Below are 13,989 nucleotides of genomic sequence, written 5' to 3' on the forward strand. Positions count from 1 at the left end.
TGTTGTCATTTTCTTTTGTTAATAAATAAAATAACTTTCAGTTGATTTTAATAGACAAAAAAGTTGGCTTTAAAAAGAATTGTCAATTTTCCCGGAATAATTTTCCCCCCCAAAAAAAACGACATTTCTGACAAAAAAAAATCATTATGCTGAAAATTTTTGCCTTCTATATATTTTCGTAATTTAGTCAGTGCAGGGGGAAAGATCAGCCAAGCCCCGGACATTTCTGGCATTTCTCAAAATCCAAGCTTTACCCAATTTTCCAATGCAAGTGTAATTCAGTGGCGCAACGAGAAAAAAGTCTTAAAAGAGCAAGGCACTTAGCAAAAAAGAAGAAAAAAAACAGGAAACGTGTGATCTGATAAGAAAAGGGGGGCCCGGGGTTCTCCCCTGGAAAAATTTTGAAACTTGAAGTTTTAAAAACGCAATTTTAGGCTTTCTTTGCTGATGTTTGGTAGTAGAAATTGAAGACTTAAAAACATGATTTTAGGTCATATTTATTAACGTTAGGGTAAGGGATAGAGCCCAAGGAGTCCCCCCCCCAATCAATTTTTTTTTTTAATAGATCAAAATCAGTTGCTTCCCTTCCCCCTTCCCAATTTTCGAAATTGAAGTTTTAAAAACGCGATTGTAGACAAACATTTTATGATAAACAATTTTTCGGGAAAGAGGTGCTGGAGCTATTCCGTGACAATTTGTTTCAAAATTCTGGTCCTAAAAACTTAAGCAATATTTTATATTCAGGGGCTATTTCACTTACATTTTTTCTAAGTGTAGTTTTAAAAATTTAATTTTTTATGATATTAAAGGAAGGCGGTTCGGTTATCCTTGTTCGAGTATTTTCTGAAATTCAAGTCTTAAAAATGCGATTGTTAAGACCATATTTTGTAACTATAGGGCCAGTAATTTTTTGAGGGTAAATAAGTCATCAATGAAGCCCTTTTCTTCTTTCCTTCATTTATTTATATATTTTTTGACTTCAGTTGGATGATGAATTTTTTTCGTAGTATGTTTACAGAAAGAAGAAAATATGAAAGAAACATCCGGATTTCTGAGTATCGAGATTTTTTGATTGTATAAAGAGTTTATTAAGAGGTGTGGTGATGGGGAGAAAAGTATAATGAGTTCGCAACTATGATGCATCCAAGCGAAATTCTTACTCTTATATTTTTACTTTTCCCTGATTATTTATATACTTCTTAAATTCAAAATTCGTATCTAATTTCCTTTCAAGTTCGAAAATCCTGATTCTTCAGAAGTTTTCGAGTAAATCTTAAAGACTATGTTTGTTTAGCTTTTTTAAATCATTACCATCATTTTTTTTCCGAAGCATTAAAACATGCTCTTTACCTGTGTAGTAAATGGCAAATATACACTCCTGAAAATAGAACTGAAACATTTTAATAGTTGGGGAAAATATAACTTGGCAATATTAAAAAAGCTACGCAGATCTTAATTATATGATTATTACGCTGTCAGGTTAGGTTTACCCCAACTAGTTTATATATAAAACGTTTGCCTTTAATCAGTAAATCAATCTTAATGAAGTTGAAATTGTAAAATATATTACAAACAAATGGCACCAGTGAAGGAGAACGCTCAAAATCAACTACTTTCGCAGCAAAGGCGTTTAAAATTTTTATAATCTTTACTAGTAATAAAGCTGAAAGTCTGTCTGGATCTCTGACGCGCCTAGACCGTTCGGCCGATTTTCATAAAATTTAGCACGAAGTCGGTTTGTAGCATAGGGGTGTGCACCTCGAAGCGATTTTTCGAATATTCGATTTTGATTTTTTTCTATTCCAAAATAAAGAAAATTTTACCCAGCAAATTATCACAACGTGGAATAGTAAATTATGAAATTATCATAACGTTGAACCGTAGCATGGGCAAGCAATTTAACATAGCAAATTGGCGAGAAATTCATCATCCATTATTTGTAAATATAAAGACGAACCAAATGACCTTTTAATTTTCTATTATGGGCAAAGCCGTGCAGGTACCACTAGTAATTTTATAAAGCGTATTTGGAATGAATTGACAAATGTTCTTTTTCTCTAATGGAAATATAATTTAAAGAAGTATGACCAGTAAATATATATATTTTTTTCTTTTTCAAAAGCTATATCATTGTACCCCTTTAATTTTAACCTATTATAGTTCAAAATTTATCATTTAACACAACGATTGCAACATAATTCTAAAAATTAAATAGTTATTAAAACATATTAAATTTATCTCAGAAAGAATGGTCTTGTCGTTGATTGAAGACACAGAGCAAAAAAGCACGTTCACGAGCACGAGTGAATGAAAACAGCGAAGGACGTACGTTCTTCGTTCTTAATCCAAAAATAGAAAAAGTTCCCGCCTTTTCCAAATTACTTATTTAGTTAAATACGTCATAAAACTATCTTGTTACGGGTTGGTAACTGGTGGGAAACTTAGCAAAAAGTAAAGAAAACACAGCTGTGCCGATGGTGTGTGAAAAGGACTTCGATGTGGACCCCCCACACACACACACACACACACAGATCTGTCTCTTCTCTTTTCTAGATAAAGAAAGGCAATATAATAATTGTTCGTCAAGAAAACTGAGCATTCCATTCGAAGAGGTCGAGTTGCACCCCATGTTGTAAATCCTGCTCGCCTTATTTAGTAAAACACCGACTCGGGCACAATCGCAAAAATGATGACTGACATACTTTGAGGACTCGGGTGGGGGGGGGGCTCACCCCACTTACCCCCCTCTCGACACTTCCTCGGCTATTCAAATTAAAGCAAATAAGCTATAAAGCTGCATACTCTTTAATCAGCCGAAGCCGAGTAGTAAGTGGTCAACAGGAATGTTGACCACTTACTTGTTACCCTCAACTTGTTATTCTAACAAGACTAACTGCGCATTTTATCAGAAAGTACTAAATAGTTTTGTGAAGTATTTAAAAAAAACATACAATTTTGTGCTGAAATTCTGGGAAAAAAAGAGGAAAATCCAAATTCCTGAGAAAATCCGTACAAAGGCACCTGAGGCCTGGGGTCTCCTAAGACTCAGGGGCCCCTGTTGGGAGCAATCAGCCCGCGCCTAAAAAATTCATGATTAACTATCAATTTCCCTGAGTTTTGAGCATTCCACTCAAAATTATGTTTTTCCATGGCCAGGGCTCCCAACATAATTTAGCCATAGAAAAGGGTAAAAGAGGACCACTTGAATCAAAAAGGGGACCAAAGAGGACCACTTAGGATTAAAAAGAGGACCTTGGGAGGACCATTCATAGTTAAACCCAGGGAAGCACCAAAAGGCAAATTAGCTGCCTGGCACTAAATACGTGAAGATAATTCGTTAATTAACCATAATAATAATTTTTATTTAACCTTCTGTACAACTGAACTTTTTATCCATTGAATTATATTATTTACACAAAAATTTGGATGGCGTGACAAGCAAGCATGTAACTGATCATCTTACAGAGTAACTTTAATTGTAAAATAAACTTTCTACTAATTAACAGGTAAAAACTATCTACTTAAAAATAATCACCTAATTGACCTAATTTAACTGTTCGATCCGGTGATGGTGCTGCCATCTATCGGTATAAAAAATAATGGAGGCAAGGCACTTAGTATGCAGTTCTCGACATAAATAAAGAGCAAACATTCAAACCGTGTTTTCTCCAAAAAAAAAAAAATAATAAGTTAGTGATTTTTCTTTGAACTCAACATTAAATGGTACAAAAATATACTATTGTTTTCAACCAAAACATGTTTTTTCCCATTATAAACCTATTTATAAAATTCAGGTTTCATTCAAAAAGTGTTTCCTCCAGAGCCAGTTTCCAGTCAAACAGTGCTTCCTCCAGTCAACCAATCAGAGCTGTTCTTACTGATCACGTGACCGAGCTATTTCCCAATGTGTCTAGTGTTTCAGAGGTTATGTTATTGCTTGCTCGGTGCTATGTTGGTTTGTTTGTTTGTTTATTTTAGAGCAGTGTGCTTTTACCTAAATTTTTATTATTAATTTAGGGATTGAAGAAATAATAGATGCACATTGTGAATAGTGTTGTCTTACAATCTCTTCCTCTTACCCATGGAATATCAGTTGAAAAGAAAAGAGACGTAGACAAACTTTTAAACTTAATGTATGGCGAAGAGTGGCAAAATCATCCTGATTTTAATTGGTACAAAGACATTATTTATAATTTACCTGCACGCAATGATGAAACAGAGGAAGTAGTGTGCGATTGTTTGGATGAGGATATCGGTTTAAGAATTTAAAGATTCCCTACAATATGCAGGACATTTTTTTTTCACTTATAAATTTCTAGCTTTATTTTATAACATAATCGGTTTTATTATGTCATTAATTAGTTTTATTCCATTAAAAAATATAATCGTAGCAATATAATGAGTTACTATCTTTTTCATTCAAAAAGTGTTTTATCCACACTGAAAACATTCAAAACATGTTTCCTCCTTTGAGTTCGGTCAAAACATGATTTCTCCAAATTTCAAATGCATTTTTCTAATTCACTTTAAGGTTATTAGGTAAAGTACGCCTACAAATCTTACTAGTAACCAGTAATACAACTAAAAAAATTATAATTGGGGTCTAAAACAAGTTTTTTTTTAATTTATTAGTTTTTTGTGTTTCCTGAAAAACTGTATCCGAAAGAGAAAAGATGGTTTGAATGTTTGCTCCTCAAATACAGTTGTAGTCAGTTGTGACTCGGAATCGAAAAAATTGACCGATGAATCAGTGCATACCTAATAAAGACATTTTAGATACAGTTATTACAGTAAACACCTTAGCACATAAGTAGTTTACAAAAATTTTCACATAACCAGTTTAAAGGGAATGGGGTGATTTAATTCAGTAAAACTACTACTTTTAGTCATTGAAATGGATAGAATGAGGGGAAAAAGTAACATGGACCCAGAAAAATACTTTCATTTTCCCAACAGGTCTTTTTTAATTAATTTTTTTAAACGAACGATTTTTCAGACAAGGCGTGGCCTTTATGACGTCACAAATAATGCACTTTGGCTCATCCTTCTACTGCGTCTCCACGTTATGATAATCCTATTCCTATTCAGAGTCACAACTGACTACAACTGTATTTATGTCGAGGACTGCATACAAAGTGTCTTGCCTCCATTATTTTACATACCGATAGATGGCAGCACCATCACCGGATCGAACAGTTAATGAGAATTTAGAACTAGTCCAGGAGCTAATAGCTACCTGGTGCTAGCACCCCCAGAGGTATCGTTTCACTTGGAGGACATTGAGACCACGAGCATATTTAACGTCGCCCAGTCCCCTTTAATGACGACGGTGGGTCTTCGACCATCGAGGTTCGAACTCAGAACCCTCCGGCCCCGAATCCGACACTCTACCGATCGGGCTACCACGGCCCTGTTATGATAATCAAGCAGCGAATTAAAATTGCGCTCTATGTTTGCTATCAACCATATCGTTGCCAATGCACGTGAGTAAAGATACAAATTAAATATTTTGTACTGTGAATGGCAACACTGAATGACATTTGATCATTTGTGATTTTACACGACAGAAGTGTAAACAATGAAAGCGCACCGATTTAAGTAATTTTTTTTAAATATTAAACTTAAAGAAATTATTTAAAAAATGGTCAGATCCTATGTTTTTAAGCATGCTCTTTCAGAAAAAAATACTTCTAAAATTTTGGAAACGACCCCATTCATTTTGATATAATGTACAGCAAAACAAGAAGATATAGTTTAGAGCCTAGGAGGTCCCCCTCCCCAGTGGCGGATCCAGCCGATTGTTTTGGGAGGGGCCATCCGAAATTTTTGAACCAACTCCCCAGGGCTGAATTTAGCTCCATGCCGCCCCTAGGCAAATTTGAAATCTGCCACCCCCCCCCCCCCTAAAAGAAGCAAAATATCCTTGACTCAAAAAAAAAAAAAAAAAACGTAAAAAGTGTTCCCCAGGTTCAAACTGTCAAACTTATGAAGAAATGATGGCATTTCACATTCTGAGACTCCCCGATGAAATGATCACAGTGATCTCCCAAAAAAATTTTTATTCGGCAAATTTTGCTGACGATTCATAAATACCGTGATTGAAAAACATTTGACTTTCATAAGATGTGTGAAAGTAATCATTATTAAATGACAAGAAAAAATTGTCTCTGCGGAAAATGAAGGAATGCTAATATTTTACTTTCAAGAATAACAATTTAATTCAAGAAACGTGTATTATAATAGCAAATTTGCCGCCCCTGAAAAGCTTGCCGCCCTACGCAGCTGCCTACTCTGTCTATTGGGAAATTTGACCCTAATAACTCCACAGAAATTTTATTAAAATGAAGTTTTAAAAACTCAATTTTCGGGGTATTGAGACATCAGGTGAGGGGGGGTGATTTAGGAATCTCCTTCGAAAATGTTTCAAAATTTAAATTTCCGAATAATTTTTGAAAATTAGGAAACTAAAAACATATTTTGTCTATTTCTGATGATGTACAGAGAAAGGTCAGGTTTCGGGCGCTGGCTCCAAAATACTTTTTGAAAATAAAGCTTAGAAAAAAAATATTCTGTCATTATACATTGAGAAGTTAGAAGAGGAGGGGTGCTCTTCTAGCTCTTCAGCTGTCCAGCCTAAAAATACACCTTTTGGTAATGTTTGCTTACATTTAAGAAGGTGTGGAGGTGCTTAGAATCCTTCCTTCCTGGAAATATTTTGCCTTTGAGGCTCTAAAAATTCGATTTTTAACTATATTTATACATATTTTAGAAAGGAATGGAAGATTAGTGAGCTTTTTCAAAAAACCTCCTTTTAAAGCTATCATCACGATATAAACTAGGGAGGGAGGGGGTCCTATCAAAACTCGTTTGTAATTGAAGTCCCAAAAAAATGCATTTAAGTTGCTTTTAAGCAAATTAAGTGATAAGGGCTGGATAAGCTAATTTCCGTCCACATTTTTTCCAAATAAAAGACTTAAAATGCATTTGTTTGCTACATTTCAAGGCATTTGTGGAAGGGCATGGGAAAGTTTCGAAATTAAAGCCCTAAAAAACGAAAATTTAGGCTCTCTTTGGTCTTGTGAACAATAGGTATACTCTGAGAACCGCAGTATTTAGAGATCGTCCAAGTGTCTGGAGTTGGAATCAAGAAATGATGTAAAAATGGAGAAAAATTTCGGAAATAAAAGTTTTGTTTTGAGGATAGGGATATAAGTTATCTCCCAATTAAGACCTATACTTCCTTTTCAGTAAAATACATGTGTTAAATTTTGTTATCTTCTCACAATATTTTTTTCTTTTTTTTCCTTAAAAAATTCCTACAATCACAAGGCTTTGGGAGGGGCCATGGCCCCCCCTCTAGATCCGCCCGCCCTCCCCCGCCACAGCCCTTGGTTTTTACACATATTTCCAGTCTAAATATGGTAAGTTTATGTACAATACATATGAGAGTTTATGACCAAACACACCAAAGCAGGCGGTAATTTCTGGCTACCCTACTGACTGACTAAGTTCAAAAATATTAGAGGTTTGCAAATCATTTATTAGTATGCTAAGTATCCAAATCATATTTTCAGATGTATGTATTAGTTGTTCGGGCACCAAAAAATGTTGTAACTGTCTTCAAGTATGTATAAAAATTAGTGAGAAAGAAAATTATTTATTAAAGTCACCACACCCAAAAATATACAAATGCTGCTTAACCGATAAATACACTAAATGTAAAATTGAGCTTGCTTTTACTGGATAACTTAATGTAATAAATATGTAAGTTCAGATTCATAGAGCTATATTTCCAAATTGAAAATACTCATTATGAGTATTTTAAAAAAATAAGAATACAAAGTTTTAGTTTTTAAAAATAAAATTAAATAACATAGTTTGAGGTAGCACATGTCAAAACAGCTTTCACTTTTCAAAAATATCAAAATAATTACAAGATGCAAAAGGATTGAAATCTTGACACGAGAATCAAATTTTCGCGAAGTATGTTCACCGTTCGCATAATTTCCAAAAAAAAAAAACATGTTCTCTAAAACTAAACATGACTAAAATTGAACATAAAATATGCTAGTCTAGGATAGCATATGTGAAAATAACATTCGATTGCGCAAAATATCAAAATATATACAAGATGCAAAAAGATTGAAATCTCAAACACAAGAAGCGATTCTTCGCGAAGTTCGAGTTCGTGCAATGCTGCTATGGTTTCAAAATGAAGAAATTTGATTATCTATTAAAATTAAACAAAAAATAAACTAATCTATGGTGGCGTATGTCAAAATAACTTCCGATTGCCATCAAAATATTAACAAGATGCAAAAAGATTGAAATCTCAAACACGACAAGCAATTTTCCGTGAAGTGCGATTAAGTTCAATATTGCCATGGTTTCGAAAAATAAAGTAATTTATAATCTATTAAAATCAAACAAAAAATAAGCTAATCTATGGCGGAGTGTGTCAAAATAACTTCTGATTGACAAAAATATCAAATTATTTACAAGATGCAAAAAGATTGAAATCTCAAACACGACAAGCACTTTCCGCGAAGTGCGAGAAAGTTCAATGTTGCTATGGTTCCAAAAATAAAGAAGTTAATTGTCTATTAAAATTAGCCAAAAAATAAGCTAATCTAAGGAGGTGTTATGTCAAAATAACTTCCGATTGCCAAAAATATCAAAATATTTTCAAGATGCAAAGAGATTGAAATCTCAAAACCCAGCAAGCCATTTTTTGTGAAGTTCAAAAAAGTTTGATGTTACCATGGTTCCGGAAAAAAAAGTAGTTTATTATCTATTGTAATTAAACATAAAATAAGCTAATCTAAGTTAATGAATGTTAAAATAACTTCTGATTGTCAAAAATATCAAAATATTAACAAGATGCAAAGAGATTGAACTCGCATAAACAGGAAGTAATTTTTTGCGATGCTACATATCGAACACAAGTTCAGAAAATTGCACTGATAACACATTCTTGATTTTTTTTCAAGGGCCTTATTAACCCGTAAGAAATATCGGTAGCAAAATACTTTGATTTGATATCATAACTCCACCCCCAAATCTCTCCATTTGCTGGATTTCCATGTTACAGCGGTTTGAAGAAGGAGTAATGACGTCAATCTGAGGCGAAATAATACCAGAAAGTCAGGTTCAATAGAAAAACGGCGCCGCGGCCGCGTGTTTGGGCGTAACAAACGTCAGCACACAATATCTTATAATGTAATGAAAATTTTTAAATTCTGATTTTTGAGTAAAAACAATATAAAAGCGGACTAAACGGACCAAAATGTTAAAAAGCGGTCTAAAGCGGACTTTACCCTAAAAAACGGACTTTGGCGGGAAAAGCAGACCATATGGGAGCCCTGCATGGCAAATCGTCAAAACAAAAATTTTTGGTTTTGAGGATGTGCCACTTCGCGGCTCCGAGGCCCCCTGCTCTTCTGGAGGCTCCAGCTAACGCCTCTTGCTCCCATGCGGTGATCCACCACTGAACATTGGTTTTACCAAACGGTGTATATCCATCCCCTTATTTCTCGCCAGGTGTTTTACAGCAAAGTGGAACTTATCCCTTATTTGGATGCTATCCAATCATTTTACTTTCATGCCAAAAGAGCAAATATCCAAATATGAATTTGCCACTTCTCATTCAAAAATAGTTCACAAATAAAATAGCGGAGCGAGGCACTGACTGAGCATTTCCAATCAAGCATGATACCCGTCCGTAATAAGAAATCGCATCACCTTGCGCCTTGTGCATGTCTGTTATCAGTTAGCCAAGCGCGACCTCAAATTGTGATTAATGAATTAATATTAAATAATTGATATTACTATTAAATTGTTGTTGTAATTAATTGAAAAAATGTGATTAAGTGTGATAAAAATTGTGATATATTAATAAATATATACAACGTTGTTATTTCAATCAGCTTGGGTGGTTTCCTTGTTCATACTTAATTGGATCAAAGGTCCTTTTTTTTTTTAAATGCTCAGTGAAAATAATAAAGTAAGTACGAAGGAATAAAGTAGAGTAAATATATATATATACAGTGGCTCCCAAAAGTGTTCGTACTTTTTGAAATTTTTTAGTAAAACCAAAATAACTCGTAACTGAATTCGAATATAAAGTCCAATATTTTTTCACATCATTCCTATGTTATTCTAAATACAACCCGTTGGTTTTTTTTCAAAATATTGACGAATCTTCTTTTTGAACATGGTCAGAAAACGAAGAGTCAGAGAAATAACACGCCACAATCACAAAAGTCATCGTACACTCAAATATTTTGGAATAAATTCATGATTAAAATTATCATATGCCGTTTTATTAATATTTTTGCATTGTTGTTGACCCTTTATAAGTCATTTGGCTTTAATTTTTCGTTTATTTATTCTTTAATATTGTGCTTATTACTGTAAAATGACTGGTATTCGTAAAAAACCGCAAAAACCATTCAAAATTTGAATTTTTTTCCCACAGTAGTGGTAAATTGGTTTGAAATGTCTCTAAATTAGTTAATTTATTTGTTTGTATAGTAAAGTGCTTGATAAAATGCTTTAAAGAAAGGAATCGGACCGAAAACAAGGTAAGAAAAGGTCAACCGGCAAAGTTGACAAAACGTGATCGTAGATTTAAAGTTAAAAAAATTATGAAAAATACACATTTGAGTACTTTAAAAGTTTCTGCGGAGTTAAATGAAACATTTTACATTTAATTTTCACCTAAAACTGTTTGCCAAGTTCTCTGATTAGCTGGATTAAATGGGACCTCTTCCTGCAGAAATTTTCTTGGTGGTGCGAAAAACAGAAAGCTTACGCTTTTCGTCGCAAAATCAATGATAAATAAGCTAAAAACGTTTTAGAATCACGTCTTACTTACAGATAAAAATTAATTCAACATTTTTGGTTAAATTGTTGTATAACTGTAAGTAGAAGAAAAAATTAGGAACTTAATCTTCAGAACTTACTTGGATCAGTTAATCAGGACGGTGGAGGTGTTTTAGTATGAGGGTGCATATCAGCATCAGAACTTGGTAGTTTGTAATTTTTTGATGAAATAATGAATCATGCTGTTCCTTTAAATATTTTAAAAACCAATTTTGAACTCTTAGCCAAAATTTTGTTATTGGAAACAACTTTGTTTTTTTATCAAAATAACGATAAGATGCACACGGTTTTCAACGTTTGCGTCTAGTGTCTCGAAAATTGTCCTAAAGTTTAGAAAATGCCCCCTCAATCTCCAGATTTGAACTTAATGTAACATATTTAGAGATATCTGGAGGCTAGATTACGAAAATACTGCTTTGAAACGAAAATAGAGCTAGAAACAGTAATACTCGAAGTGTGGTTGAACACTTACTCAGAAATTACGCTAAAAAAAGAAAGAAAAAGAATGAAATCTATTCCCAGACGTTTAAAAGGTGTTATGAATACTCTATGATATTCTACTAATTAATAACTTAATCAAAAGTTAAATTATACAATAATATATAGACATTTTATAAAGTGTACGAAGACTTTTGTGAGATAAAATTTCTGGCATTTTTCGGTTTTTGATTTTTAAAAAATTAAGTTTTAATATTTTTTAAAAACTTTTCATGCAGTTTTGTTAAAAAATGATCATAGATCTTATAATTAAATACCTATTCCGAAATATTAACTCTAACCAATGGATTGGGGCCTATTTCGATGAAAGTCGTAGGTGTACGAAGACTTTTGGGAGCCACTGTATATATATTAAAAAATGTTGAATATTTTGCTTCAATTTTAAAGTTTATTTCTGAAAAAAAAATGCGTGTTTTTTCTGCACAAAAGTGATGATATCCAGTTTTACACCAAAAAGGAATATGTCCAAAATAAAATTGGCGATTTAGGTCAGATAAAATTGAAGAAAAATTCCTAGACTTATGCCAATAGTCACTTGTTATTCTACCAAAACATTGTGAAAAATTCTTAATTCTAACAGTTAGTGTTAGTGCGTAAAACGGTTTTTTCGTTTTGGCAAAAAAATATGAAACTGGATATAATCCGTTTTGAAAGTAAACTCCTCAATTGAAGGTCATACATTGACAATAAAATGGCTTTTTGATCCACGATTAATATTTTCTCAGTGGAAAATACTCATTTGACTTAAGGAAGTTTCGTGGAAACCTTAAATGATCTTCATTGAACCCTGGGGTTCCGCGGAACACAATTTAAGAAAAGCTAGTCTACAGAATGATCATAAAACTATGATCCAAGGTCCACTCGAGGAAGTCTTCAGTAAAGTGGATATAATCGAACTTTTCAGTGAAAACAACTAGCAAAAGTCTACTATTGATAAATAGTTAGTTGAACAGCAACCATCGGTTAATGAATTCAGCATTCTAAGTAACTCGCATCAGTCAATGAAGTGACTTCGGCGATCTAGTAACCTGATGGTACATTCCCCTTCAAAAAAACGAGCTGATGCGTGCATCACATGACTTCCTTTTACGCCAATTTAATGATAATAGCGCCTTGGTGTAAGCAAGGAAACACTAAATATTTTCACCCCTAGTTTCTTGCAAACTGAAGCAAAAAAAAAAAAAAAAAAAAAAAAAAAACGCATTACACACGATTTATTTCCCCATTATTGGCAATTTTAATGTGATTCAGTGGTTAACTCTTTAAGTATCACCATCATGGGGCGAATTAAAACCAGATTTAAAAATTAAAAAAAAAACGCCAAATTTTTCGCCAAGTTGGCGACAAAACGTGGCGGCCAAAAGCTTGGCGATATATCGCCAAATGTTGGACAAATTATATCACCAGTTGAGTTGGCATTGAAATTAACAATGATTTCCCCCCAAACAGTGTAAAAGACCCGTTAGGAACATCCGAATGCAACCAAAAGGGAAGGTGCACAACTAGACCTCAAAAGGAATCTATGTACCAAATTTCAACTTTCTAGGACGTACCGTTTTTGAGTTAGGCCAGATTCGTATGCTCATACATACATACATACATACACTCTAAGACAAAAAAAAATTTGCACCAGGAAGGTGTGGACCGATGTGAATGAAATTTGGAGGGATGGTTCTTCTGCCTAAGATATGCAAATGATTAAATTTCCAGGTTAGGGTTGCGCATGCAACGCGCGCAGGGTGGCCCTAAGCACAGCGCAAGACCAGCTATATAAGGGCGTCCAGTAGAGCAGCAATTTTAATTTAACTCAATCTGATTTGTTAGTTACGTCGTTTAACATTGGATTATGCCTCGAAATAAAGTTCGCAAGCAATTTACGCAACCAGGAGTGTTCGAAAGGTGTCGCATAATTGGCCTCCGAGAAGCTGGATGGTCATTTTGACGGATAGCACAGCACATTGGTTACACTGATGTTACTGTTGCACGCATTTGGCGGCAGTGGACTCAACAAGGCACATATCGGCGTCAACCAGGCTCGGGGAGGCCGAGACAAACCGTACCAAGGGAGGACCGGAGGCTCGTAAGGCAAGCTCGTAACGATCCAACCAGCACAGTTGCAGACATCCAACGGGCTGTGGGACCTTCCATCAATCAGCCAATAAGTGGTCGCACCATTTGCCGACGGCTGCACGACGTGGGACTGCGCTCACGTAGACCGTTACGACGATTGCCATTAACAGCATTGCATCGTCGGAAAAGATTGGAATGGTGCCGTACAAGACGGACATGGAGCGTCGAATGGTATCGCGTAGTTTTCACTGACGAGTCCCGCTTCTGTCTTGGTGGAAACGACAGTAGAATCCGCGTGTGGAGGCAACGTGGTCAGCGCCAAGATTTACGGTTTATTGTACAGCGTCATACGTCCACGAGACCTGGTGTCATGGTGTGGGGCGCAATTGCATATGATGCAAAATCACCTCTAGTGTTCATTAACGGTGCTTTGACCGGCCAACGTTACGTTCAAGAGATCCTGCAGCCAGTTGCTTTGCCATTCCTGAGCACCCGCGTTCGGCCGCTATTCCAACAAGACAACGCTCGGCCCCATAT

This window comes from Uloborus diversus, chromosome 5 (genome assembly GCF_026930045.1).
Source record: "Uloborus diversus isolate 005 chromosome 5, Udiv.v.3.1, whole genome shotgun sequence".
NCBI classification, from domain to species: domain Eukaryota; kingdom Metazoa; phylum Arthropoda; class Arachnida; order Araneae; family Uloboridae; genus Uloborus; species Uloborus diversus.